The sequence below is a fragment of the Panthera pardus genome, unplaced genomic scaffold (assembly GCF_024362965.1).
Source record: "Panthera pardus isolate Hobbes unplaced genomic scaffold, ASM2436296v1 HiC_scaffold_16, whole genome shotgun sequence".
NCBI lineage: Eukaryota > Metazoa > Chordata > Mammalia > Carnivora > Felidae > Panthera > Panthera pardus.
In genome coordinates this window covers 26,180,529-26,207,528 of record NW_026526721.1, presented here as the reverse complement: position 1 = coordinate 26,207,528, position 27,000 = coordinate 26,180,529, and the positions used below count along the sequence as shown (strand labels likewise).

Below are 27,000 nucleotides of genomic sequence, written 5' to 3'. Positions count from 1 at the left end.
AAATAGATTAAAATTTTAAAAAGATGAGAAAAGACAGTCCATGCAAATAGTAACCAAAAGAGAGCAGGGCTGGCATAGAGATATCAGACAAAATAGCCTTTAAATAAAAAAAGTTTACAAAAACCAAAGGAGCACATTACATATTAACAAAAGATTCAATACAACAAAATACAACAATTATATACATTTAAACATATAATAACAGACTGTCAAAATATAGGAAGCAAACATTGGCAGAAACTCAGAAAGAGACAGTTGTACGATGACAGTTGGAAACTTGAATACCTTACTCCTTATAATGAATAGACCATATGTTAAGTCACAAATTAGGTCTCAAAGACTTAAAAAGATACTTATCATACAAAGTATCTTCTCTTACCCACAACAGGTGAAGTTAGAATACAAAATAAACCTCACATTTATGGCCAACTGATTTTTTACAAAGATAACATGGCAATTCCATGGGTTGAGGATAGTTCTCTTCCATTTCTTGATTAAGAAAAAATGGAGACATGGGGCGCCTGGGTGGCTCAGTTCGTTAAGCGTCCGACTTAGGCTCAGGTCATGATCTCACAGTTCATGAGTTCGAGCCCCACATCGGGCTCTGGGCTGACAGCTTAGAGCCTGGAGCCTGCTTCAAATTCTATGTCTCCTCCTTTCTCTGCTCCTCCCCCACTCATGCTCTGTGTCTCTCTCCTTCAAAAATAAATAAAAACATTTAAAAAAAAGAAAAATGGAGACAGATGCGAAGGAGTAAACACCATGGCAAAGGGCGGGGATAAGAGCAGCAGTAGAGGAAAGAAAGGCTGAAACGAAAAGTATTCCCAGAAGAACCTGAAGAAGCCACAGTCACACAGGATGGAGTGACAGAAAGCAAGGTCCAACCCCAAAAGCAGTTGCCTTTCCCCCATGCCTTCAAATTTTGGAAATTAAGAACCCACAATGGGAGACATCTAATGTTCATGCAGTGGAAATAGTAGCAGCATAAGGAAATGTTGGCAATTAAGAAAAAAACTTAAGAATGGATAAAGAAAATGTGGTGTATACACACACACACACACACACACACACACACACACACACACACACACACACAATGGAGTATTACTCAGCAATCAAAAAGGATGAAATCTTGTCATTTGCAACTACATGGATGGAACTGGAGGGTATTATGCTAAGTGAAATTCATCAGTCAGAGAAAGACAAAAATCATATGACTTCACTCATATGAGGACTTTAGGAGAAAAAACAGATGAACATAAGGGAAGGGAAACAAAAATAATATAAAAACAGGGAGGGGGACAAAACAAAAGAGACTCATAAATGTGGAGAACAAACTGAGGGTTGCTGGAGGGGTTGTGGGGGGGGGATGGGCTAAATGGGTAAGGGGCATTAAGGAATCTACTGAAATCATTGCTTCACTATATACTAACTAATTTGGATGTAAATTTTAAAAAATAAAAAATAAAGTTAAATCACAAAAAAAAAGAAAAAACTTAAGAAAGAGAGGCTCTTAGTGATAAGGCTCCACCGAAAGCCTATACCAAAGACTACTGACAACCAGCGAGTTGATCCTATAGTTGATCCTAATGATGAAGCGATTGCTTATGATGGAGCTACAGATGAATTTACTTCTTACTTCAACAAATTTCTCCCAAGATTCTCATAACATCAGAGAGACATCATGAGAGAACAGTAGGACTCCGTGAACAGTATTCCACAGTTACACCAAAGTCTCACGTTTACTACAGAAGAGGACTGGCTCTGAAAAAAAAAAAAAATTATTCCACAGTGCATTTCAAGAGATTTCACAAATCTGATTGTTATTAATGAAGATTGTAAAACACCAAATGGATGAATTCTAAGTCACTTGCCAAGTGGCCCAACTGCTCATTTTAAGTTTTTGTTTTTGGTTTTTGTTTTGTTTTGTTTTGTTTTGTTTTGTTTTGAGAGAGAGAGCACAAGCAGAGGTGGGGGCAGAGAGACAAGGAGAGAGAGAGAGTCTCAAGCAGTCTCTTTACTGTCAATGCAGAGCCTGTCGTGGGGCTCGATCTCATTAACAGTGAGGTCATGACCTGAGCAGAAATGAAGAGTTGGACATTCAGCCAACTGAGCCACCCAGGTGCCCCTCACCACATTCTTGCACCTAGACTATTGCATGCAGCATTCCTGTCACTTGAACACTTCTTCCCTTCCATCCTCCAGCTGATGCCTATTGAACTCACTCTTCCCCAGCTTCTCCCAATCATCCTCCAACTCCAAATCATGTGACCATCAAAGTACTGCCATATCCCCTAGTACTTCTCCAGAAATGAATAAGAGCTTCTTTACTTCTCTTTACCACCATTAAAATGTAAACTAAGAAAGAAAGTTGGGACTTTGTTCATCACTAAATTCCCAGGGCTTACAGAGAATCTATCCCGTAGTCAAAACTAAGTATATATTTGGTGATTGAATGAAAGGATGTTATTGTGCTATCATTTGAATAATTTATGGCAAGCCCAAATTTAATTTGGATTAATTTGGAGGCTATAAAATGTTTTAAATATATTTATTTTCCTATCTATTCTTTCACTCCTTTCAATGTACGGCAATTTCAGAAAGTATATTTGTGAAAACTCTCTAAGCCATTACCAACCTATCCAGCATAGAAGGCCAACCAAAACAAAATAAAAAACCTCTTACTCCCACTTAGCTACCCACACATTTTATCATGGGGTCAAAGCCAAGTTGGGGAAAATGTTTATTCTAACCAAATTCTTCAAAACCTGCCATGGAGAAGAAAAGGACAGGATCCAACATTTCTGGACTTGACTTCTGATAACTGAATCCCTGGTCTACATTCCAATATAAAATATTTTAGGCGCGCCTAGGTGGCTAAGTTGGTTAAGCATCTGACTTCGGCTCAGGTCACGATCTCATGGTTCGTGGGTTAGAGCCCTGCGACGGGCTCTGTGCTTGCAGCTCAAAGCCTGGAGCCTGCTTCAGATTCTGTGTCTCCTTCTCTCTCTCTGCCCCTCCCCCACTCTCTCTCTTTTTCTCTCTCTCTCTCTCTTAAAAATGAATAAAACATCAAAAAATTTTTTAAAATATTTTATATTTTTAAATTTTTTTTTAATTTTTTTTTATTTTTTTAACCTTTATTTATTTTTGAGACAGAGGGAGACAGAGCATGAATGGGGGAGGGTCAGAGAGAGGGAGACACAGAATCCGAAACAGGCTCCAGGCTCTGAGCTGTCAGCACAGAGCCCGACGCCGGGCTCGAACTCACAGACTGCGAGATCACGACCTGAGCCGAAGTCAGACGCTCAACCGACTGAGCCACCCAGGCGCCCCTAAAATATTTTAGATATGCTCTTGTGCTACCTAAAACATATTTGAGGGGCACCTGGGTGACTCAATTGGTTGAGGGTCCAACTTTGGCTCAGGTCATGATCTCATGGTTCATGGGTTTGAACCCTACATCGGGCTCTGTGCTGACATCACAGAGTAGAGCCTGCTTTGGATTACTTATCTCCCTCTCTCTCTGCCCCTTCCTTGCTTGTGTGCTCTCTCAAAAATAAATAAATAAACATTTAAAAAAGAAACATGTTTGAATTTTTCCCTTGTTAGCTCTCAGTTCTTAAAATGAAATTAGATAGATCATTGTTTGTAACCCATTGCAGTCCTCTTGTCCAATAACTAGCTGACTATTTCATTTGGGACTAATTACTAAAAAGAGATTAAAAATGAAGCATCTGTAGTATCCCACAGCTAGTTACAAGTTGGGAACTAGTCTACCTTTAAAATTTTAAAAGACATCCATGATGTCTATAATTTCTAACATCATTTGTAGAAGTTCATCTTTTCTTATTGAAGTATAATTAATACACAGTGTTATATGAGTATTAGGTGTACAGTATAATTATTTGGCTTCACAATTTTATACATTAGTGTTCATTAGGATAAGTGTACTCTTGATCCCCTTTATCCATTCCCCACCCACCCACCTCCCCCTGGCAACTACCAGTTTGTTCTCTGTATTTAAGAGTCTGTTTTCTGGTTTATGTCTTTTTTTTTCCCCTTTGTTCATTTGTTTTGTTTCTTAAATTCCACATATGAGTGAAATCATATGGTATTTGTCTTTCTTTGATTGACTTATTTCACTTGCATTATACTCTCGGTCCATCCATGTTTTGGGAAACAAGGTCTCATTCTTTTCTATGGCTGAGTAATATTCCATTGTGTATATATATATATATATATATATATACCATTCTTTTTTATACATTCACCTCTCAGTGGATACTTGGGTTGCCTCCATATATTGGCTATTGTAAATAGTGCTGTTATAAACATAGGGGTGCATATATCTTTTTCAATTAGTGTTTTCATTTTCTTTGGGTAAATACCCAGTAGTGGAATTACTGCATCATATGGTAATTCGATTTTTAATTTTTGAGGAAACTCCATATTGTTTTCCACAGTGGCTGAACCAGTTTGCATTCCCACCAACATAGCACAAGGGTTCCTTTTTCTCCACATCCTTGCCACTACTTGTTATTTCTTGTGTTTTTTATTTTAGGCCATTCTGACAGGTATAAGGTGATATCTCACTGTGTAGTTCTGCTTTGCATTTCCCTGACAATGAGTGATATTGAGCATCTTTTCAGTGTCTGTTGGCCACCTGGATGCCTTCTTTGGAAAAATATCTATTCATGTCCTCTGCCCACTTTTTTTAATTAGATTATTTGCTTTTTGGTGCTGGATTGTATAAGTTCTTTATATACATTAGATATTAACCCCTTATCAGATATATCATTTGCAAATATTCCCTCCCATTTAGTATGTTGTCTTTTTGTTTTGTTTATAGTTTCCTTTGCTGTTCAAAAGCTTTTTATTTTGGTGTAGTCCCAATAGTTTAGTTTTGCTTTTGTTTCCCTTGCTTGAGAAAACATATGTAGAAAAATGTTTCTATGGCCAATGCCAAAGAAATTACTGCCTATGTTTTCTTCTAGGAACTTTATGGTTTCAGGCATCACATTTAGGTCTTTCATCCATTTTGAATTTATTTTTGTGTATGGTATAAGAAAGTGGTCTAGTTTCATTCTTTTACATGTAGCTGTCCAGTTTTCCCAACACCATTTTTTGAAGACACTGTCTTTATACCATTGTATACCATTCTTGCTTAAAAGTCTTTGACATAGATTATTTGACCATATACTTGTGATATTTCTGGCCTCTCTTTTGCATTCCATTGATCTATGTGTCTATTTTTGTGCCACTACCATACTGTTTTGATTACTACAGCTTTGTAGTATATCTGAAAATCTGGGACTATGATACTAGTTCTTTTAAAGGCTATATTGTTCCCTATGGATGATACCACATAGTCAAATTATTCCTGGTAGGTTGCCTATTGTATGATAGGCTCCTTCAAATTAAAATAGCAAGAAGATAATTGATCAAAATTGCCTTGTTTAGAACAATGCCTCATAGGAAACTCTAAATAAGAGGAAAATGAAAATTCTTCTGAGGGATTTCTTTTAAAAAATTGTGTTATTGTAATGAGTTATAGCAACTTTATGTAGTATAGAGCTATTTATCTATCTCATAATATTTAATTATTTCCTTTTATTGAATGATGGACGTATTCATCCTCTTGTTCTCTTTTTCCTCCAATGGAAAAAGTAAACTGTTTTTACTGGTGCAAACAGGAAAAGCATCAAAGTCTCCAATACCTGCAGTTTGCTGAAAGAATTCTATCCAGCTCCATGAGATTCTGTTCTCATAAGCCATACAATAACTATAGGAGTGTTGGTATTTACATCCTCCTCATTTAATTAGTCAGCTTCAAACTGTAAATAGAGAATATCTCAAACGTCTATTTATACAAGGAAAGACACTTCAAATAGCTATTCCTGTTTTTTTTTTAAATCTACACTTCATCCTATTTGCATGCTTTTCTTTCTTCTGAATTTAGGGGAAGAAAAAATGGTTAATACATACATATAACATCTTTATATCAAAATTAAGGAAAATGTCTTAATCATTAGAATCCTTGTTTCTGAAACTGCTCATATGGTCAAAGTTAGTATTCATAACTAACTGCCTTCTTCTACTACCAATTCCATAGCCTCTTTGCTTTCAGTAAGCTCCTCAAGTGGTCATGGTTCTTTGCCTGGAAGGGTTACCCAAATCTTCATCCATCAGGGATCTGGATTATTTTAGGTTATAATTTCCCACTGACTTAAATCAGAAGATATGGAAGTGATAAGTGGCACCTATGGGGATCTCCTGCATTCCAGAAATACTCATTCCTACCCCATTAGATAGAAGCAACCTAATTACCTCTTTTTAGTCAGGATCAATCACCCCAGCCAGTAGAGTGATGTTTTTCTTTGCTTATTGATTTACTGGCCTGAAGAACAGTCAAGTGGCAGACTCAACTTCCAATTTAGGGGATCCATTCCTGTATTCTCTAGTTCCCTTGGCAACTAAAATTTGTAGACCAGTAGAGCTTCAAATTGTGGGAAAGAGAACAAAAATATTGCTAGTGGATCTCTATGGTTAACAGTGTAAAGATCCACTCCCATTTCTACCCTTTGATTCCCAGAACTCTGAATCCTGGCTACGAGAGAAATAATACCATATATTGGTCTGCTTTAGAACATGTACTGTATCCTAGAGAAAATTATCATGGACTTGCAAAGTATTGCCACCTAGCTGGTACCATAACAGAAATTGAAAAAGCCATTCCATTATTCTGTGAGGCCAATTGCTTCAGGATAAGGGGAATTTGGTAAGAATAGTGAACCTCATGAGCACGAGCCCATCACTAAACTTCATTTCCTGTAAAATAAGTTTAAAATGGTTAATATATACACATAGTATATTCATATCAAAATTAAGAAAATAAAGAAAAGGGGCGCCTGGGTGGCTCAGTCGGTTAAGCGTCTGACTTTGGCTTAGGTCATGATCTCACGGTCCATGAGTTCGAGCCCCGCGTCGGGCTCTGTGCTGACAGCTCAGAGCCTGGAGCCTGTTTCAGATTCTGTGTCTCCCTCTCTCTCTGACCCTCCCCTATTCACGCTCTGTCTCTCTCTGTCTCAAAATAAATGTTAAAAAAATTTAAAAAAAAAAAAAGAAAATAAAGAAAAAATTAACTAGGGGAGCCTGGGTGGTTCAGTCAGTTAAGCATCCAACTTCAGCTCACGATCTTGCGGTCGGCGGGTTCGAGTCCCGCGTCAGGCTCTTTGCTGACAGCTCAGAGCCTGCAGCCTGCTTCAGATCCTGTGTCTCCCTCTCTCTCTCTGCTCCTCCTCCACTCATGCTCTACATCTCTCTCAAAAACAAATAAACATTAAAGAAAAAATTAACTTGCTTAGTACAATCTTAACCGTAATGTCAGAAGAAATGTTTTATGGAATGTCGTGACTATTAACAAGATGTTCAATAAATTCCTAGATGTAGCTTTGGCAAAAGTATTTCTGGAAAAATGATAAATTGATGTCCATTATAAAGATCTATTCCAGTGAGAATAATGCCACCTCTTCTATGATATAAGTGGTGCTATGTAATCCAACCTGCCACCAAGTAACATGTTGGTCTCTGCTATTGGCAAGTTGAATACTCAATGGTGTCTGAAGCCAGATGGGCCTTAGTGGAAATCAGTGTTGCTGAGCCCATGAATAATCTACTCATGTCACTATAGTTACTTTGTTCATGAGCTTGATGAACAAGAACGGAAGTGTTTAAGAGGTTGACTTATGTCCAAAGAACAGGTCATCTTCTCCACATATTATTACAGTTTTCCTCTGCAACAATTGTTCTTTGGTGATCATTCACATGGGACACAAATATAAACATTCTGTGCCCATTCTGAGAGATCTATTGATATACTTTTTCCCCTATTCTTCGTGTCACTGATTTTCCAATCATGTGCTTTCCAAGCCTCTAATCCCATCAAGCCAAGTTATTAGCTTTCCATGAAATATAGCTCTGTACCTACAATCCTCTCTCTAAGCACAGTAAACAAAGTCCACAGAACTGCTTGATGTTCTGCCAACTGGGAATATTTTCCTACTCTACTGACATTCAGGGTCACTCCATAGTGGGTTATGGTTCTGGAGCCATCCATATTTTGGTGGTATCAGCATAACATGAACAACTGTCTTCCTCAGCTAACTGGTCACGGTAAAATTCCCATTGGACCATATGTACAGACTGAGAAGAAGGAGGCAGTGTAGGAAGAATTTGGGCCATGGCCATCTGAGCCATTTGCATATGCGGCTTACCTTGGACTTCAGGACCTGCTTAAGCCTAATCTCAATATATACAACTTCTGTGACAGTGATTATCACACACTTAATCAGGTGGTGATTTCAGTTGCTGCTACTGTTCCAAATATAGTTTATTTATGAAACAAATCAACCCATATCCTGGTACCTAGCATGCAGATGGCAAATGATTATTTCTCTACACCTATTGTTAAGAACCATCAGAACCAGTTTGCTTTTAGCTGACAGAGTAGCAATACACCTCCACTGTCTTTTTCAGGGCTATTTAAGTTCTCTGGCCTTATGTCATAATTTAGTCTGCAGGGACCTTGATCATGTCTCCATTCCATGGGGCAGCACACTGAATCATTACATTGGTGATAGTGTGCTGATTGGATAAAATGATAAAGAAATGACTACAGACACCCTGTTAGGACACATACATGCCAGAGGGTGGGAGAAAAGTCCCACAAAACTTAGTGAACTGAATAGTGAAATTTCTAGGGTCCAGAGTGAGGTACCTCCGGATAACTTTTCTTAAGAAAGGACAAGTTTCTGCATGTTTCCTCTTCTACCATGAAGAAAGAGGTACAATGCCTAGGAAGCCTCTTCAGGACTTTAGAAGTACACATATTGTATTCAGGTGTGTTATGTTGACACAATTACCAAGTGACTTGAAAAGCTCCCAGTACTGAAAGATGCCAAGGATAAAAGAAAGCCCTAATACAAGTCCAGATTTGTCTACAAGCTTGCCACTTGTAGAAGAGTCAGTGGAGGAGAAGGTTGCTATATGAGGGACTCTGGCAAATCCTATAGGCAAATCATAGCACGGTGACCTTTAGGATTTTGGAGCAAAACTATGCTATCCTCTGTACATAACTGTTTCATTAAAAATTGGGCATCACTATATTGTACACCTGAGACTAATATAACACCGTATGTTAACTATAGTGGAATTAAAATTTAAAAACTTGGGGCGCTTGGGTGGCTCGGTCGGTTAAGCATCCGACTTCGGCTCAGGTCATGATCTCACGGTCCGTGAGTTCGAGTCCTGCGTCAAGCTCTGTGCTGACCACTCAGAGCCTGGAGCCTGTTTCCGATTCTGTGTCTCCCTCTCTCTCTGCCCCTCCCCTGTTCATGCTCTGTCTCTCTCTGTCTCAAAAATAAATAAACGTTAAAATAAAAAAAAAATTAAAAACTTAATAAAGAAATAAGGGGCTCTTGGCTGGCTCAGTGAGTGGAGCATGCAACTCTTGTTCTCAGGGTCATGAGCTCGAGAACTTCATTGGACGTAGAGCCTACTTAAAAAAATAAAAATAAAATGTGGTACCTGGGTGGCTCAGTTGGTTGAGCGTCCGACTTTGGCTCAGGTCATGATCTCACAGTCCGTGAGTTCAAGCCCCGCGTCAGGCTCTGTGCTGACAACGTGGAGCCTGGAGCCTGCCTCAGATTCTGTGTCTCCCTCTTTCTCTGACCCTCCCCCATTCATGCTCTGTCTTTCTCTGTCTCAAAAATAAATAAACATTAAAAAAAATTTTTTAAATAAAAATAAATAAAAGTAAAAAATGATAATAAAATAAAATTGGGAGATTTTAATAAAGATCCAGATGTCTTATCCATCTTGTAAAATCTAGCAGTGATGGGCATGCATTTCCCTAGATATGCACCCTCCAGTGTCTTCCTTATACCCATAATGCTTTATTTATTCATCCTTAATTTACTTACAGGATGAATAATATTCACAGTAATTTTGGAATAGGTGTTTAGGTCTCCACATACAGAGAGAAGGATCCAAGTTTATCCAGATCTTGAGTGGCAAGGAGACTTCATGTGACATCTGGTCCACAAAGCAAAAAAGAGACATTTATTCAGAGGATATGGAGTTTTACTGTGGACACCAAGAGAGGTGGATCAGTGGGTTCTGTGGTAACCTTAAAAGAGGAGAGGCAGCAAAGGCAGGAGAGAAGTCAGGCAGACCCCACCCTATGACATCATCTGTCACCCCACAGTATGACCTCATCTTTACTAATTTCATCTTTCCTAATAACAGTCCTATTTCCAAATAAGTTCACAATATGAGGTACCTGGGGTTAGGACTTCAACATATCTCTTAGGGGGACATAATTCTACCCATAACAAATGGGTAAACCTCTGACAAAAACAAACCTGTCTCAACGTGGCTTCCCCAAAAAGCAGAGCCTGGGACAGGACTTGTGAGCAAGTTGGATTAAGTATCCAAAGGGAAGCCTTAGCTTTTTTGGGGACATGATCCCAGTGAGCAGGACTGAGGAGATGAGAGTGAGGCAGTGAAGGAGGAAGAGCCAATATAAGTGTATGTTACTGAGGTTGCCACCGTGGACACAAGCAGCCTGATTCTGCTTGGACTTCCAGAAAAGTATACAGAATGCTTCCCAGAATTATGTGCTAGAAGGATGAAAAGCAGGAGCATTTATGAATCAGTTCTGATTCCTCATAGTTGAGGGGACATTAAGGATGTTAACTCTCAGAGATGTTGACTTCCTCACACTTAACAAGCCAATGTGCATGAACAAAGTGAGCTCCCAGGGGTATCACTAGCATCCAAGAGTTCCTGGGCAGAAAGCAGAGATCTGTAACTGTCAACCTGAAATGAGTGAAAGTGTGCCCAGAACTCTCTACTACAGCCACAGCTAAATCAGAGGTATAGCTGAGTAGACATGCACTTGGCCACCAGATTCTCTCTCCAGGGGTCATGGAATTAGGATTCAGAATCTTTAATCAGTTGGTTGGTGACATATGAACAGGCAGGAATTGTAGGTGCCTACAAAAGCCAAATTAGATACATGATTTTGTTCTGAAGAAACATAGCAGACATACAGCAACATGAATATGAATAAAGCAGAATAAAGCAGACGTACAGAAGCTGCAAAGAGCAGAAAAAGCGTGCTTTCCCTGACAAATGGAGCTAGACAAGGGGTCCACTTTGCTGCCTGACTGCTCTCTAGTTTCAAGGTTCCACTCATCTGCCTCCATTGATATCTACAGGACAAACTCAGTACCCTCCCAATATATGCCTCTTTTTGGTTTGTAGCCCAGATGTCATATGAAGCTTCTCTGCCACTCAAGATGTGGATAAACTTGGATCCATTTCTATACATATGAGATCTAAACACCTATTCCAAAATTACTATGAAGACTCAGATTGCTATGAATATTATTCATCTTGATAAGGATGAATCAGTAAAGCATTACGAGTCTAAGGGAAAACTGGAGTATGTGTATGCTACTTATCTGATTATAGCCAGGGAAATGCATGCCCACTATTGCCAGATTTTACAAGATGGACAAGATATCTGGTTCCCTATTAAAATTTCTCTAATTTTAAATGATGTCATATAATTCACATATTTTAAAGCACTCTGCAGACTAATCATGTCTGTGTACCAGATCTGGCCTTGTGGCTCTAGTTTCAACATCTGTCACATTCCTGGAGGTATCGCCACCTCCAGTCTCCTGTGCTTTCTTCAGAATGATCTGACCTGACCATCTTATGCCTCATGTGAAATTCTCTCCTTTCACTGATTTCCACAGCAGAAAACAATCTCAATAAGAATTACCCACAGGGGCACCTGGGTGGCTCAGTTGGTTAAGCATCTGACTTTGGCTCAGGTCATGATCTCACAGCTCGTGGGTTCGAGCCCTGCATTAAGCTCTGTGCTGACAGCTCAGAGCCTAGAGTGTGCTTTGGATTCTATGTCTGCCTCTCTCTCTGCCCCTCCCCTGCTCGTACTCTGTCTCTGTCTCGTGTCTCTCTCTCTCTCTCTCTCTCTCAAAAATAAACATTAAAAACTTTAAATAAGAATTACAAAAGAACAAATATTATATGACTCCACTCATTTGAGATATGTGAGTAATCAAATTCATAGAGGCAGAAAATAGAATGGTGGTTGCCAGGGACTGGGGAGAAGAAGGGAATGAGGATTTGGTGTTTAATGAGTACTGACTTTCTGTTTGGGATGATGAAAACATTCTGGATCATTGGTCAACAGTGAATGTTCTTAATGCCACTGAACTGTATACTTTAAAATGGCTAAAATGGAGGGTCGCCTGGATAGCTCAGTTGTTTAAGTGTCCAGTGTCCAACTCTTGATTTCAGCTCAGGTCATGGGCTCATGAGATCAAACCCTGTGTCTGCTATCAGTGCAGAGCCTGCTTGACATTCCCTCTCTCCCTCTCTCTTCCCCTTCTCCACTTGGGCAAGCATGCTCTCTCTCTGAAAATAAATAAACTTTAAAAAATAAAATAAAGGGGCGCCTGGGTGGCGCAGTCGGTTAAGCGTCCGACTTCAGCCAGGTCACGATCTCACGGTCCGTGAGTTCGAGCCCCGCATCAGGCTCTGGGCTGATGGCTCAGAGCCTGGAGCCTGTTTCCAATTCTGTGTCTCCCTCTCTCTCTGTCCCTCCCCCGTTCATGCTCTGTCTCTCTCTGTCCCAAAAATAAAATAAGCGTTGAAAAAAAAAAAATAAAAATAAAAATAAAAATAAAATAAAATAAAATAAAAAAATAAAATAAAATAAAATAAAATAAAATAAAATAAAATGGCTAAAATGGTAAATTTTATGTTATGTATATTTTACTGCAATTTTTAAAATTAAAGCTTTAAAAATTGTGAATTTAAGGACTTCATTAACAGTTTAGAGAAGTTCGAAGGAAGACTCACATTACGCAAATGCAGACTTCTACCCTCTGCTTTCTCCTCCCATTGCCCTGGGCATACCAAATTCCAACTCTATTACGAAGATCATCATTTTTCTAAATAAAGACGCTTCTATGCAACAGTTATCCTGGTGATTGCTATTCGAAAAATAAAATTGTCTCATTAAACCTAAGTTAGACCGAAGGAGTTTCTGATTTTGGGGGACAAACATTATCTCTGACTAAAGCACAAGTACTTACATACATTTTTTCTAGAAAGAGTGAGATAATCTTTCTTAAGACAATCTTTAATTTATGCATGTGTCATATTATCCTATGAAAGTTGTAGCACAGTGAATGGGGCCTATCATACGTTAATATTTCCATACCTCTGAACCATGTTACAGCAGAGATAGAAAAGATGAGGTGTTGGAGAACTATTAAAATAGAACTTTCATCCTCCGTCTTCTAAATTAGCAGTGTATTAGAAAGCCGTGCCTGGATATCTGAAAACAGCAGAAAGGAGAGCTGCCGCCTCGCTAATTTAATACCAAACTCCCAGGAGAAGTTTGCTGTCAGAGTTTTATCATGTATTATGGGGACAAGTATTGGCAGGTTTCCGTGAGATGCATATAAGCTTTTATCTCTTCCCTAGATCAGGTCATGTGACTGATAGCTGGATCCTTACATAGGCTTTTACCATCCTTTTAGTAATACACTTGGTGATTGAGTGGAGTCCCATAAATCTAGTCCAGAGTTAATGACCCAATGGGGGTTTATCCTGTTGATCCCCAACCATCTACCACACGTGTACATTAACATTTCATAAAAGCTCTACTCACAGGTCTCCTGAAAACTTTCTCATATAGAGACTAGACTCTTCAAAGCTTTCTCTGATTCTCAATAACTGAAAATAGTTATCCCTTAATAATAATTCAAAAACAGAAGATGACTAACTTCTATTCTGCACTAAAATTCCACAATATTGTTATTCAGGCAGCAACGATATAGAGTTGTCAGTAGGTGGCCCTGACTTACGATTCTTAATTCTTACCTAGTCCTATAGAATAAAAAAAATCAGTAATTGAAGACTGTTTAAATGTCAGCTAATCCAGGGGTTACAAATTGCTCATCTACAGAGTAAATCTGGTTTACAGAGATGTGCTGTTTAGCAACACAATCTTTTTAAACCTTTGGAATTATCTGCCACATTTTAAAAGGTAGAGATTGCAGGGGTTCCTGGGTAGCTCAGTTAGTTAAGTATCTGACCATTGATCTCAGCTCAGGTCTTGATCTCAAGGTCATGAGTTCAGGGTCTACACTGGGCTCTGCACTGGGCATGAAGCTTACTTAAAAAAAAAAAAAAGGAAAAAAAAGGGGGCAGAGATTGCACATCAATATCAAAGATCTGGCAACACTAGCCTACTGTTCCCATGTAGTAATGATGCGCTGAAGCCTGGAAGCCACTGATGTCTGTGGGCAGGACGTGCGTCCTCCACCTTGCTATGGCATGTTGTCTATCACCACCAATTCAGCTAAGTATGCTGCCTGGATTTTGTAGGCATTTGAAATTTTCACTCATGTCATTTTAGAAAGTATAAAATATGAGATTAAACAGTGCTGAAATGACTCTCTTAAAAGTGAAAGGGGCAAGTGGGTGGCTCAGTCGGTTAAACGTCTGACTTCAGCTCAGGTCATGATCTTGCAGTTTGTGGTTCAAGCCCCATTTGGGCTCTGGGCTGACAGCTCAGAGCCTGGAGCCTGCTTTGGATTCTGTTTCTTTCTCTCTCTCTCTGCTCCTCCCCTGCTTGTGTTCTGTCTCTCTTTCTCCCACACACAAAAATAAATATTAAAAAAAATTTTTTTTAAAGTGAACAGACAAAAAATGATAAACGTACCTGATGCAAATTTTGTGTCTATACAAATTTCTTGTGAACTCTAGAACTTATTCCTCATGAAATGTTGCAGTGTTCTAAGGGACATGATTTGAAAAAATCTGTACCACACTATTTCTTCTTTTAAATTAAAAAAAAAAAAAATAGTGGGGCACCTGGGTGGCTTAGTCAGTTGAACCTCTGACTCTTGATTTCAGCTCAGGTCATGATCTTGCAGTTTGTGACATCGAGCCCTGTGTCAGGCTCTGTGCTGATAGCTTGAGATTCTTTCTCTCCCTCTCTATTTGCCCCTCCCCCACTCTCTCTCTCTCAAAATAAATAAATAAACATTTTTTAAAAAATAGTAATTTTTCATCTCTACTTCTAACACAAGATTTAATTTAAGCAATAAATGATCAAAAAATAATTAGTAAGAATTAATCAGAAATAAAGATTGTCTAAATCTTTCTTTTAAAGTTTATTTATTTATTTTGAGAAAAAGAGAGAGAGAGAGAGAGAGAGAGAGAGAGAGAGAGCATGAATGTGGGAGGGGCAGAGACAGAGGAAAAGAGAGAATTCCAAGCAGGCTCCAAGCACAGAGCCTGACACAAGGCTCGATCTCACAAATGGTGAGATCATGACCTGAGCTGAAATCAAGAGTCGAACGCTTAACTAACTGAGCCACCCAGGTGCCCCAGATTGTCTAATTCTTATGCAATATTATATTCCAACAGTCTGATAGACTTTATTTGTGGTTTCTAATTTCTAAATGACAAACTTGGTTAGAATTTTTTAGTCTAACAAACTTGACCCCCCAAAAAGAAAACATTAATGAACAGATGAAATGCACTTTTTTTTTCTGTATCTTGAGCCATTTCAAATAATGACTATGTTTTTGTAATATGAAATGTGTGTCTATTTGTTCCCTTGTATTGGAAACAAGCTTACTCCTTAGAGAAAGAAAGAAAGAAAGAAAGAAAGAAAGAAAGAAAGAAAGAAAGAAAGAAAGAAAAAGGAAGAAAGAAGGAAAAAAAGAAAGGGAGATAGGGAAAAGAAAGTAAAATACTAAATGTAGAGGGGCCTAAGGATTGCTCTATATGAAAATCCTCCATTTTCCCCTGTAGATCTAATCCGCACTTCTCTCTCTGTCCCAAGGAGCTGATCTACAACAATATCTCCATGGCTTCTCTCTTTTAATTGGCTTCTATCAATGGAAATCCCTGGTAGGAGCATTTATGGAGGCAAGAGAGTAAAACCTAATATACTTATTCCTTTAAATCTCTTCTTGCAATGTCACCTTCAGCTGGCTGTAGCCTCCATCCAAATGTCAATGCCCCATTTGTAATGATACTCCTTACAACTTTTTCTTTCCAAGCTTTAAAAACCATTGTCTCTCCTTGTTGCTTTAGACCTAGGGGGTAATGACATGTAGGTTGCTATTAAGCTGCAGATCAATGAACCATTCCTTATGGTTCCCTTCTTGCACCTTTGTAAATAAACACTCCTTGAACTTCCTATTGAATATGCTGTCCTTACTGAGACCCAGACTGATAACAAGAGGCACATTTCATTTGTATAATATTTTTAAAATTAAAATAAATGAAGTGAAATACTAGAAGAATATAAATAGTATGCACAATTACTAGAAGAAGCCAAAAGGAACTTCAGCTGTAAGCAATTTATCAAAAGAGTTTTCTAAACACAGTTTCCTCTCTCAGATGAATTATAGTAAGATCTATCAATATAATTCTTTCACCTCCACCAAACATATTTTGGCTCTTTCATCATCTCTTCTAAAGATGTTTCCCCTTTATTAATTTAATATATACACTGTTCCATCTTTTCCAATCTATAAGCCCCATTTCCTAGAAACATTTATTCTTCCCTTATGTCATTTTTGCTTTTTACTCCCATGTCTTTTAATAATACACTTCTCATCCTATTTCCTGATTTATAAATTTTAGATATAATCTATTATAATAAATGAGGGATCAGCTGGCTTACCACCAACCCGCCCCCTTACAACCAGTTGTTATATTTCTATTTTGTGTTCCTCATGTATCTTCCATAAAATACTAATATCTCCATTCCTTATTTCACCAGCTGTGAACAGTATATTTTAGAGCACTAAACCAAATGCATACCTTGGCCAAATACCAAGGCCAACCCCAACATGCTGCATCCATAATTTTTCTTCCCAGTTTTAAAATGATATTAATGACCATAATTTTCCTTTCAGCATTACACTGTTCTTTTCCCCTACAACTACTATCATCTACACGATAACTTTTGCAATGTTAAGATTAATAGTATTTATATAGGATTAATTCCTCCATGCTGTATCTGTAAGTTGATATAAAAGATGTAAGTCGATAAGAATATTAAGAATATAAATATGATTCCATGCAGGTCCGAGCAGTGTCGATTGATTGTTGTCATGTGTTTTTCGCAGGTTTTGCCTTCAATTGTCTAATTGCAGTGAGTTTTTCTTGCCTGTATCTCAGTACCAATGTGTATAAAATTATAAATGTTCTATTGCATCACTATTTCTCCTGATGCCTCAGTTTGGACTGGCTGAATGCCAGGTCTGCCTCCTAACTGCATTTCTGGGCTTTCCCTTCACTGCTCTTCTAGAGACAAATTGGCTCCACTATTTCAAAGGATGCCAAAATGTTTTCTGTCTTCATTTTCTTTCTTGTTTGGATATAGTCCAAACTCAAATAGCTTTCCTTTCAGGTAGAGGAAATATTTTATAAATCTTGTGACATTGCCCATTTTAACTTTAAAGTAGTTCTTCACTGTCTTGTAACATTCAATAGTGTTGATGGGAAACGTGATACCAGATTTGTCATTTTTCTGTGGGTCATTTTTATTTTTTCTCAAGAAAACTTTGAGTCTTCTCTTTATCCTTAGTAATCTGAGTTTTGACAATAATGTGTCTAGGGGTGTCTTCATTCCTGTGCTGAGAACTCAGGGCAATCTTTATTTATTTTAAGATTTTATTAAATTCCAGTTAGGAGGGGTGCCTGGGTGGCTCAGTTGAGCGTCCAGCTCTTGACTTCAGCTCAGGTTATGATGTCACAGTTACTGAGATCAAACCCCACATTGGGCTTTGTGATGACAGCATGGAGCCTGCTTGGGATTCTCTCTCTCTCCCTCTCTCTCTCTCTGCCCCTCTCCTGCTTGTGCACGTGCTTGCTCTCTCTCTCTCTCTCTCTCAAAATAAACATTAAAAAATATTTTTTAATAAAATTAAACATTAAAAAATATATTCCACTTAGTTAACATAGAATGTAATATTCATTTCAGGCATACAATATGGTAAATTAACACTTCCATGCAACACCTGGTGTTCATCACAACAAGTGCATTCCTTAATCCTCATCATCTATTTAACCCATCCTCCACCCACTGACCTTCTAGTAACCATCAGTTTGTTCTCTATAGTTAAGAGTCTGTTTCTTGGTTTGCTTTTCTCTCTCTTTTTCTCCTTTGCTCATTTGTTTTGTTTCTTGAATTCCACATATGAATGAAATCATATGGTATTTGTCTTTCTCTGACTTATTTTGTTTAGCATAATATTCTCTAGCTCCATCCATGTCATTGCAAATGGCGAGGTTTCATTCTTTTTTATGCTGAATAATATTCGTGTGTGTGTGCGCGTGCGCGCGTGTGTGTGTGTGAGTGTGTGTGTGACATCTTTTTTATCCATTCCTCAGTCAACGGATGCTTGAGCTGTTTCTATAATTTGGCAATTGTAGATAACACTGCTATAAACATCAGGGTACATGTATCCCTTTCAATCAGTATTTTTGTATCCTTTGGGTAAATACCTAGTAGTGCAATTGCTGGATCATAGGGTAGTTCTATTTTTAACTTTTTGAGGAACCTCCATACTGTTTTCCAGAGTGGCTGCACCAATTTTCATTACCATTAACAGGGCAAGAGGGTTCCTTTTTCTGTTCTTTTGTTGCTGATTGTAGCCATTCTGACAGGTGTAAGGTAATATCTCATTATAGTTTTGATTTGCATTTCCCTGATGATAAGTAATATTTTCATTTGTCTGTTGGCTATCTGGAGTCTTCTTTGGAAAAATGTTTGTTCATATCTTCTGCCCATTTTTTAATTGGATTATTTGTTTTTTAGTGTTGAGTTTTATAAGTTCTTTATGTATTTTGGATATTTTGTCAGATACGTCATTTGTAAATATCTTCTCCCATTCCATAGGTTGCCTTGTCATTTTGTTGATTGTTTTCTTCACTGTGCAGAAGCTTTTTATTTTGATGCAGTCTCAATAGTTATTTTTGTTTTTCTTTCCCTTTTGTCAGGAGACATATCAAAGAAGTCACTATGGCCACTATGGTCAAAGACAGGTATTAACTTTTGGTAGCATTTGCTTTTCAAGCCATCTGGTCCTGGACTTCAGGTTGTTGGGATATTTTTGATTACTGATTTAATTTCTTTGCTGGGTATCTGTGTGTTCAAGTTTTCTATTTCTTCCTGTATCAGTTTCAATAACTTATGTTTCTAGGAATTTATCCATTTCTTCTGAATTGTCCAATTTGTTGGCATATAGTTTTTCATAATATTCTCTTATAATTGTGTTTCTGTGATATTGGTTGCTATTTCTCTTCTCTCATTTGTGATTTTATTTATTTGGGTCCTTTCTCTTTTCTTCTTGATAAGTCTGGCTAGAGGCTTAGCAATTTTATTAATTTTTTTAGAGAACCAGCTCCTGGTCTCATTGATCTGTTCTAGTGTTTTGTTTTGTTTTAATTTTTATATCATTTATTTCTACTCTAATTTTTATTATTTCCTTCCTTCTGCTGCCTTTAGACTTTGTTTGCTTTTCTTTTTCTAGCTTCTTTAGGTGTGAGGTTAGTTTGTTTATTTGAGATTTTTCTTGCTTCTTGAGGTAAGAACTGTATTGCTATATACGTCCCTCTTAGAACAATTTTTGCTGTATCCTAAAGGTTTTAGAACTTTGTGTTCTCATGTTCATTGTTTCCACATACTTTTTACTTCTTTAATTTCCTGGTTGACCCATTTATTGTTCAGTAGCATGTTGTTTAACTTCAATGTATTTGTGGTCTTTCCAAATTTTTTTCTTATGGCTGACTTCTAGTTTCATAACATTGTGGTCAGAAAAGATGCAGGGTATGAATTCATCTTGTGTATTTGTTGAGGCCTGTTTTGTGACCCAATATGTGATCTATTCTGGAGCATATTCCATGTGCATTTGAAAAGAATGTGTATCCTGCTGTTTTAGGATGCAATATTCTGAATATATCTGTAAAGTCCATCTAGTCCAGTGTGTCATTCAAAGCCATGGTTTCCTTGTTGATTTTCTGTTCATTCAAAGCCATGGTTTCCTTGTTGATTTTCCACTTAGATGATCTGTTCATTGATGTAAGTGGTGTATTAAAATCATGGACTATTTTTTTTTAATTTTTTTTTTAACATTTATTTATTTTGGAGACAGAGAGAGACAGAGCATGAATGGGGGAGGGTCAGAGAGAGAGGGAGACACAGAATCTGAAACAGGCTCCAGGCTCTGAGCTGTCAGCACAGAGCCTGACGCGGGGCTCGAACTCACGGACCGCGAGATCATGACCTGAGCCGAAGCCAGACGCTTAACCGACTGAGCCACCCAGGCGCCCCAAAATCATGTATTATTATTGTGTTATTATCAATTAGTTCTTTTATGTTTGTTATTAATTGCTTTATATATTTAGGTGTTCCCATGTTGTGTGCATAAATATTTATAATTGTTATATCTTCTTGTTGAACTGCCCCCTTTATTATTATATAGTACTCTTCTTTGTCTCTTGTTATAGTCTTTGTTTTGAAATCTAGTTTGATAACAAAGTATTGCTATTCTGTCTTTCTTTTGACATCAATGTGCATGATGAATGTTTCTCCATCCCCTCACTTTCAGTCTTTAGATGCCTTTAGGTCTAAAATGAGTCTCTTCTAGGCAGCATATAGATGGGTTTTGTGTTTTATTTTATTTTATTTTATTTTATTTTATTTTATTTTATTTTATTTTATTTTACTTTTTATCCATTCTGACATCCTATGTCTTTTGATTAGAGCATTTAGTTCATTTAAATTCAAAGTAATTATTGGTAGGTATGTATTTATTGCCATTTTATTACTTGTTTTGTGGTTGTTTCTGGAGATTTTTCTCTAATCTTTTCTTGTCTTTCTTTCATGTTTTGCTGATTTTCTTTAGTGATATATTTGGATTTCTTTCTCTTTATTTTTTGCATGTTTATTAATGATTTTTTGATATGTGGTTACCAATAAGTTTGTATATAACCTCTTCTGCAAATAGCAGTCTATATTAAGTTGATGGTTGTTTAAGTTTGAACGCATTCTTTGATCCTCGCCTCCCCACATTGGTCTTTGTTATTATATTTTATATCATTTTGTGTGAGTTCCTAGACTGACTTTTACAGAAATATTTTTTACTGTAGAAATATTCATTTTTACTACTTTTGTGTTTCCTGCCATTATACTGTCACTTTTCGTCTCTCCTTTCCACTTAAAGAGTCCCCTTTAGTCTTTCTTGCAGAGTTGGTTTAGTGATCACAAACTCCTTTAGTTTTAGCTTATCTGGGAAACTCTTTATCTCTCTTTCTATTCTGAATGATAGCCTTGCTGGGTAGAGTATTCTTGGCTGCAGATTTTTCCCATTCAGCTCTTTGAATATATCATGCCACTCCCGCCTGGCTTGCCACATTCTGTTGAAAAATCTCTAGCTGGCCTTATGGGACTTCTTTTGTAAGTTAATGACTTCTTTTGTCTTGCTGCTTTTAAGATTTTTCTTTATCACTATATTTTGCAAATTTAATTACTGTATCTCTTGGTGTTGGACTGCTTTTGTTGATTTTTATGGGAGTTCTCTGTGCCTCCTGGATCTGGATGTCTTTCCTTCCCTAGATTACAGAAATTTTCGGCTATTATTTCTTCAAATAAATTATTTTCTCCCCATTATCTCTCTTCATCTTGTGGGACTCCTATAGTGTAATGCTATTATGTTTGATGGAGTCACTGAGTTCCCTAAGTCTATTCTCATTTAGCATATTTCTTTCTCTCTTTTGTTCAGCTTCATTGCTTGCCATTAGTTTGTCTTTATTTTATCATTACTTTGTCATTAATTCATCCCTCTGCTTCTTCTAACATGCTGCTCATTGCATCAAGAGTGTATATTGCTCTCTTCATCTCTGATTGACTCTTCTTTAACTCTTTTATCTCTTTAACTCTTTTATCTACATAAATCATTTGAAATTTTTCTATAGAGGAGATCTGTCTCTATTTCTTTCTCTTTCTTTCATCATTTATTTATATTAGTGTGAATTCATGCGTATTTATTTTATACTTTGAGCTACAAGTCAATGCTATATTTTTGGTTGCTCAAATTATTATAGCTTTGGCTATTGGCAGCTCTTGCCCCAGGGATTTTTGAACTGGTAATAGGAGACTTTCTGGGTGGCTGAGTGTATTTTATATAAAACTCAAAAGTTGTTAGAAACCAAATTTTTCTGCCAGAATAAAGAAGTGATGGAATTAGGTGTGCAGAGAAAACAGAAATAAAAAACCACCCAAAAGTCTAAAGCAGATACCTTTATCCCCTCACTTCTTTTGTTAGACATATATTCTGAGCCCCTGTTATCTCATCCTGAGGTTTTGTGTACCATTTCAGTTTCTGCAAACAAAATCCCTCTTTTTGCTTAAATTAGATCTATTTCTTAACAAAAAAAAAAAAAATTAGATCTATTTATTCAACCTTAAAGTTAAAACTAACCTAAAGAGTTAAAGCTGCAGAAAGATAACTGCATTATTTAGGTGAGGTCACAGGTAAAGAAATATCAAGTAATGGTTATTAATATGATCCAATTGATACACAGAGGTCCAGGCTTCAGTTGTGTTTCCCTCAGTTCATATCCCATCTATCCCCTCAGTCCTGCCTCAGAGGCTCTGATGATGACTGCTCCCAAGATGCTCAGCTCTACCCATCCCTGGAATCAATAAGATCCAGACCAGGTGGTATATCAGGAGTCCTTGTCCTCTAAGTTGAATTTAGACACATTGGAGTCTGAGTAAGCCCTTGGCAGAAGCTTCCCAAGCTGACCCTAAAAACCAGCACTGCCCAAAGGACTCAAATCAGGAGTCCCTCTCCTCTAGATATCTCAGGAAATTTGGTGCCAGTTGGGTAGAATTTGAGATTCCTTCTTTATTTTGATCTCAATCTCCTGGGCTGCCAGCATCCCTTCTGCTGCTCTGGTCAGTTTTCCAGTTTGATGGGAAACATTCCTACCACCTCCACCTTGCTTCCCTCCCTGACTCCACTCAAGTTTTATTTTCTATATTTTTGGTACCATTTTCTCTAGTGCCTGGTGGTAAGTCCCAAAATAACACATTGGCACTCAGTGTTTGTATATAATACTATACATTATGATGACAGCATATTATTTAAAGAGAAATTTCATTCTATTTCAAGAATAAACTTGTAAGGTAGATGTTATTCCCATATCATAAATTAGGAAACTGTCATTCAGAGAGATTCACTGACTTGTCTGACACAATATCTGGTGAATATGGGATTCAACCAGTGATTTCTGATTCCCAGAACCATGCTCATTCTGCAATGCCATACTGCAGGCATTAACAAATTATTGAGTTAAGCTGAATTTCTATTCTCTAGTGGAAGGGAATATATAGTGACCTTATGTGTCAGCCTTCTTAGCATAGCCAAGAAAACCATTAGATATGCATATATAACCAACTTAGTTGGTTGTCCATCTATAACACAGTGTCCATCTATGTCATCATTTTACAGAAATTCTTATGGGGTGAATTTTTCCTTTCACAAATAAATTTTGGTAGGTATGAGAAAGCTAGAGAATAAACCTGATTCATTATTGTTAATGATTTGTAATAACAACTGAAAACATGATTTCAGTGTTATCTTCTTTAGTTAAACTATAATTCAAAACAATGATAGGCACTTTAGGAATTGGATTAGATTTTGTTTTTAATTGGAAGCTAAAAGTCAGCTCCATTAAAAGGTATATAGAGGGCTTTAGTACATACTTGTCTAGACTGGGATATTTACTGAAGGCCATTTATTTAATAGTTATTTATATTTTCAATAAAATTGTTGTGTTACTTTTCCATTGCTTCTCTAACATATTGCTACACATTTAGTGGCTTAACACAACACAAATGTACTATCTCACAGCTCTATAGGTCAGAAGTCTAACATGGGTCTCACCAGCCTAAAGTCAAAGCTATGTTCCTTTCTGGAGTCTTGAGGGCAGGATCCATGTCCTTGCTCATTCAGGTTGTTAGCAGAATTCAGTTCCCTATAGTTGTAGGACCAATGTTGACTGGCTGTCAGCTGAGGACTGTCTCTAGCTTCTCAAGGCTATTGCATTTCTTGGCTCTTCAAAACTGGCATGGGGGGGGGGGGGGGTCAGGTCCTTCCCTAGCTTCAAATATCACCTCTTTATCTTTCTTTTCTCTTTGACCCAGCCAGGAAAGTCTCTCTACTTTTATGGACTCATCTCTTTAGACTGAGTACACACAAATGATCCAGGATAATCACCCCATTTGAAGGTCTGTTTCTTTAACCACATCTACAAGGTCTTTTTTGCCATGTAAGGTAACATATTCACAGGTTCCAAGAACTAAGGCATTGGGAATATTTGTGGGGGAAGCTATTATTCTACCTATCACGGCTTCCAAATCACTGTTAACTTCATAGACTTTTACAGTAACTTAAACTCCTCACATTCATTTGCTTCATTAGAATAAACAGAAATATTTTAAATATTTTCTTCATTTTGAATTTTTCTTAATATTTCTTCCACCAAAAACCTTGTCCTCTGCCCATAAAACTTATGAAATGAATTTATGTAAAAATTTCATTTATATTAATTTTGCTAAACCATTTTCATGAACAACACATTTGACAAGTTCTTTTTGCCTTCTTTTCATTTCATAATACAACCCATCTGCTGATTTAATTTGATCTGAAAGGAATTTAAGACTAGCTTTTCTCTTCTTGAATGTTGAAATTATGCTTTCACAGCAGATAGATTTCCTGAGGAATAGGAATCACTTGTGTTTTTCTCTATATAAGGAAACTTAAATTTTTAATTTTATGAGAGATTATTCCATCTTTGAACAATAGCAGTTAACTTTTAACAGTGATATCGAACTCCTACTCACCTAATAAAACATTCAAATTACTGCTTGATTAACAATAAACTGGCACTGGGTGTTATATCTAAGTGAAGAGTTACTAAATTCTGCTCCTGAAACCATTATCACACTATATGTTAATTAACTTGGATTTAAATAAAATAAACAAAAACAATAAACTGACTTTTTTCCAATGACCAATTGCCCAGCAAATATGTTACACAGATCTCTAATGACCTTTTCTCTGTCAATACTTAGCAACTTAGTTTCCTTATTAGAAAGGTAAAAAGAAATAAGTACAACTGAAAATCAGTTTCAATTATTATAATTCCTTTTTAGTTGCCCTGGTAAAGGACCGATATTAAGTAATAATATGTGGCTTAAATGAATCTTATTTTTTTTCTAACTTTTTCTTCAACTCCCTGAAAAGGTGTACTAAGTCTAATTCTCTGTGCCTCTTTTTCTTTCTGTCCTTGTTCCCCATGATCTTATATGCAACCATCTTCAAATATCATGTTTATGAAGGTGAGTCTCAAGTCTGTATTGCCAGACCGTCCAATAGTCTATTTTCCCATTCTTAATAAAGCTGTATTTGAACATTGTTATTAATTCAAAATATCAAAAACATTAGTCATAAATTTTACTATCATTATAATTATTGTACTTAAAGAGTTGAAGATGGAGAATACAAAGAAAACAAGACAAGAACTTGCTGGGAGAATGCATCAGAAATCAACAAAGATGAGGAATTTGATCATGTGGTATAGGAAAGTGAACCAGTTCATTCACCAGGGCTTAATTCTGCACACAACTCAAGGTGAAAGAGAACTGAGACAAAGTCATGGGCAAATTGGGTAATGGCTCATCTAAAGGTAATGACAATTTAATCTGCAAAAACAATATTTGAGGGAGTCTGTTTTCTGGACTATTTGGTGAAAGATGGAAAGAAATGGTGTGTAGGGGATAGAGAATGCAGCCAGTGTGATCAATCGATATCTTCAAGGCATAAATATGATCATACCTCCACTCTATCTTCTGCGATAGGCCTCAGTTCACAAGGCAGTCTACTGCCATTGAGTCTCCCATATCCTGGGCAAATCTCAATACCCTTAGTCTTGCAAAAACATGGAATAACATCTTTGTTCATCATAATGCTTGATGAGTTCCTTGTATGCCACAAGCTCTATAGGCCTCCAGGCATGTAGTAGTGCCTGAGGGTCCAGCATATCCAATGTCAGGGTAGACTGCTTTAGTAGAGTGCAGCATGAACAGCTGCTCTGCCTGTGAGTTCCCTAGGGAAGCAACCAACTGCTTCCCTGGTGCTGGCATTGAATCCAGCCAGCAGAAAGGAGATAGACATTAGTAGTAAAGTAGATACCATGTGAACCTGGGAATTCAGCTATTCTAGCAATCTTTTGAACAATGCCTCCTTAATTATCCTGGAATTTCTCATTTCATTATATCTGCTTGCATTTGTTATCGATTGTTGCGTAACAAATTACCTGAAAATTTAATGTCTTAAAACAACAAGCATTTATTATCTCAGTGTCTGTGGGTCAAGAATTTGGCAGCAGTTTAATGAAATGATTCTGGTACAGGGACACTTACGTGGTTTATAATCAAGATGTTGGCCAGACCTGCGGTCATTTGAAGGTTTGACTGGGGCTGGTGGATTCACTTCCAAGCTCATTTATCACTCATTTATCTGTTAGCCAGAAGCCTCACTTCTTTTTCACGTGATCCTTCCCATAGAATAGCATGGCAGCTGGCCCAGTGTAAGATCTGAGAAAGAACAGCTACCAAGAAAAAAAAAAAAAAAAGTGTAAAAATACAGATGTGACTCCTATACTCTCTAGGAGGACCAGATAGTCGGTCTTGAGGCTTCTGCCAACAAAAACAACACCCAAACTAGTGGGACTGTCTCCACTGGAGATATTTCAGATGACACCATTGGGAACACACAATGTAGTTCAAACCACTGA

The 27,000-nt window shown here is 37.4% G+C and overlaps 1 pseudogene; it reads left to right on the top strand.

Moving 5' to 3' along the window:
• The first annotated feature begins 543 nt into the window (after positions 1-543).
• LOC128777361 (ribosome production factor 1-like) lies at positions 544-27,000 on the top strand (annotated as a pseudogene).